This window comes from Dryas octopetala, chromosome 2 (assembly GCF_963921425.1).
Source record: "Dryas octopetala chromosome 2, drDryOcto1.1, whole genome shotgun sequence".
Classification (NCBI taxonomy): domain Eukaryota; kingdom Viridiplantae; phylum Streptophyta; class Magnoliopsida; order Rosales; family Rosaceae; genus Dryas; species Dryas octopetala.
The window spans coordinates 11,310,175-11,314,023 of NC_141367.1; positions in this window are offsets into that span (position 1 = coordinate 11,310,175).

A 3,849-nucleotide genomic window follows, 5' to 3' on the forward strand; every position below is an offset into this window, starting at 1 on the left:
AGCCCACCAACACGGTCGAGGTCCAGGATGTTGCCATCGGGTCGATCGGCGGGGGGCCAACCTTCGTGGGAAGCTCTAACCGATCCCAGAAGGAGTATGTCAGACAGGCGGCTCAAGCTCACGAGTCCCTGTCGATCCAAGCGGGTCAGCCCAGCACTTCCAAAAGACAACGGAAAAACTGGGCACCGGTCACCTTCGAGCCTAACGAAGCAAATGAGATCATCTTCCCCCACTATGATCCGGTCGTCATAGTGGCTGAGGTGGCCGGAACTACCATTGCACGCTCCTTCGTCGACGGAGGGAGCTCAGTCAACATCCTCTACCACTCTGCGTTCGCGCAGATGGGCATCGGCGAGGATAAGCTGGAGACCGATACACCTGCCTTGGTCGGATTCGGGGGAGAAGTGGTTCAGCCCCTCGGACACATTTACCTTCCCCTTTCGCTCGGGAAAGGACCGATCAAGAAGACCTGCATGACGTACTTCATTGTCGTCAAGCGGCCGTCAGCCTACAACATCATTCTGGGCAGACCGGCTCTGGTCGACCTTGACTGCATCGTCCATTACGCCAACCTCCTCATCAAATGTCCGGTAGGCGACGACTGCATCGTCATTCAGGGAGACCAGTGCTCGGGTCGGTCTTGCTACGCCGCTTCGATCAAGCAGAAGGGTCAGCTGCCGAACTCACAGGAACTTGACTTCATCGCTGATTCAGGCAGGTGGCCGAGGGCGGAAACATTCGACTTCACTTCCGAGCCGAACCAAGACACTCGGCCCCTTCCCGCCGAGGCCTGGGAGGAAGTGCCGATCTCGGCCGAGACACCGGATCGGCTCGTCCGAGTGGGGACTCAGATCAGCCCCGAACAACGTTCTGCCATAATCGACTTCCTCCGCGCCAATGCGGAAGTGTTCGCCTGGTCTTACGATGACATGCCAGGCATATCGTCTGACGTGATCACCCACAGGCTGAACACCGACCCGGGATGCAAACCGGTCCGTCAGAAGAGGAGGTCATACGATCCGGTCCGATACGCCGCTATGGCTGAAGAGGTAACCAAGTTGCAAAACAACGGGTTCATCCGGGAGGTCAATTATCCCGACTGGCTTGCCAACGTGGTCATGGTGAAAAAGAACAACGGGAAGTGGAGGATGTGCGTGGACTTCACTGACCTGAACAGGGCTTGTTCCAAGGACAGCTTTCCCTTGCCCAGAATAGATCAGCTCGTCGATGCAACAGCTGGACATCAGCTCCTCAGCTTCATGGACGCCTATTCTGGGTATAATCAGATTCTCATGCACAAGTCCAACCAGGAAGGCACATCTTTCATAACGGATCGCGGCATGTACTGCTACAAGGTCATGCCCTTCGGCCTCAAAAACGCCGGAGCCACCTACCAAAGGCTGGTCAACCACATGTTCAGATCTTCCATCGGCAAATCCGTAGAGGTTTACGTGGATGACATGCTGGTCAAAAGCATCAAGGCGGACGATCACGTCAGGGACCTCTCAGACATGTTCGGAGTCCTAAAAGAATATCAGATGCGGCTGAACCCAGCCAAATGTGTCTTTGGGGTTCGGTCAGGAAAGTTTCTTGGCTACCTGGTCAGCCAACGGGGAATCGAGGCCAATCCAGAGAAGATCCAGGCCTTGATCAACATGAAGTCCCCAAGGACACGCAAGGAAATCCAGAGTCTGACTGGAAGAGTCGCCGCCCTGAACCGGTTCATCTCGAAGTCCACTGACCGGTGTCTCCCTTTCTTCAAGGCCTTAAGGGGAGCAGGGAAGGGCATAGAATGGACCCCCCAATGCGAGCAGGCCTTTCAAGATCTGAAAAGGCACATGGGGGAACCTCCCATCTTATCCAAACCAGAGGAAGGTGAAGAACTTTTTCTCTACCTCTCTGTCTCTGACTCGGCTCTCAGCTCAGTTCTAGTGAGAGAGGTCGGCGGTGTACAACACCCCGTCTTCTATACAAGCCGAGCCCTCGCCGATGCCGAGACCAGATATCCAAAATTCGAGAAGATGGCTCTCGCCCTGGTCAGCTCGGCTCGAAAATTGAGACCCTACTTCCAGGCTCATTCAATCATCGTCTTGACGGACCAGCCGCTCAGACAAATCCTGGCAAAACCCGAGACCTCGGGTTGGCTCATCAAGTGGTCAATCGAGCTCGGAGAGTTTGACATTATCTACCGTCCCAGGACGGCCATCAAGGGTCAAACTATGTCAGACTTCATCTGTGAGTCGACCACCTCGACGGAGGACCCACCGCGCACCGACGCTACGCCAACGGCGTCCGATCCGAGCACAATCGACGAACGCGGCCAGGCTGACCTTCTCACCTGGACCCTCAACGTGGACGGATCTTCCAACGCCATGGGAAGCGGAGCCGGGCTTGTTCTGATCTCCCCAGAACAAGTTGTGATGGAGTATGCTCTTCGCTTCAAATTTCAAGCATCCAATAATGAGGCAGAGTATGAGGCGCTCATCGCCGGACTCAGATTGGCAAAAGAGCTCGGCGCAACCAAACTAAACATCTTCAGCGACTCCCAACTCATCTTCAATCAAATATTGGGAGAATATGAGACTCGGGAGCCCAGCATGACCGCCTATCTCGAGAAGACCCGCTTGCTGCTCGGGAACTTCCACGAATACAAAATATCCCAAATCCCGAGGGCAGAGAACTGCAGAGCCGACGCCTTGGCACGTCTGGCTTCGGCCACGGACACCGGATCCGCAAGACATGTTCCAGTTGAAATCCTGGACAGACCCAGCACTGTAGAAAACGAAGCCGTCGTTATGCAAACCGAGGCCGAGCCGAGCTGGATGACGCCGATCACTAACTATCTAGCCTCCGGGACACTTCCCCCAGAGAAGGACAAGGCGCGTCTCATCAAGACCAGATCAGCTCGGTTCAGTATCATCGATGGTCAGCTCTACAAGAGGAGTTTCTCCCTGCCCTACTTGCGATGTGTCACTCCCCAAGAAGGTCAGGATGTGCTAAGAGAAATCCACGAGGGGATATGCGGAAACCACTCTGGAGGAAGAGCCCTTGCCTACAAGACGATTCGACAGGGTTACTTCTGGCCAACGCTGAACAAGGACGCAGATCATCTGTCTCGCGCCTGTATCAAATGCCAGCAATTTGCCGCGGTCCCCCATCAACCTCCCCAGTTGCTGACCTCCATATCCAGTCCCTGGCCGTTCGCGCAGTGGGGACTCGATCTAATCGGCCCTATGCCGAAGGCAAAGGGGCAAGTCATCATGGCAGTGGTAGCAGTCGACTACTTCACTAAGTGGGCCGAGGCCGAGCCCCTAGCCACAACCACAGCCGAACGGATGGAGACCTTCGTCTGGAAGAACATCATTTGCCGATTCGGCATGCCACACACCATCATTGCGGACAATGGCAAACAGTTCGACTGCAAGAAGTTCAGGAGTTTTTGTTCACGTCTGAACATCAACTTGCGCTTCACCGCGCCTTACCATCCGCAGTCGAACGGACAGGTCGAGGCCATCAACAAGATCATCAAGAAGACCCTCAAGACTAAACTGGATAATGCCAAGGGAAATTGGCCTGAACTCTTGCCAGAGGTGCTTTGGTCCTACCGAACTTCCTATCGCAACTCCACGAAGGAAACACCCTATGCATTGGCGTTCGGAACTGACGCTGTTGTCCCGGTCGAAATGGGGACTCCTTCATTCCGGACCGGCACGTACAATCCCGAGACCAATGACACCGGACTTCGGCTCGGCCTGGACATAATCGAGGAGAGGCGAACCGACGCAAATCTCTGCCGAGCCGCTTACCAACAGAGGGTAGCCAAATACTACAATCAAAGGGTCAGACACA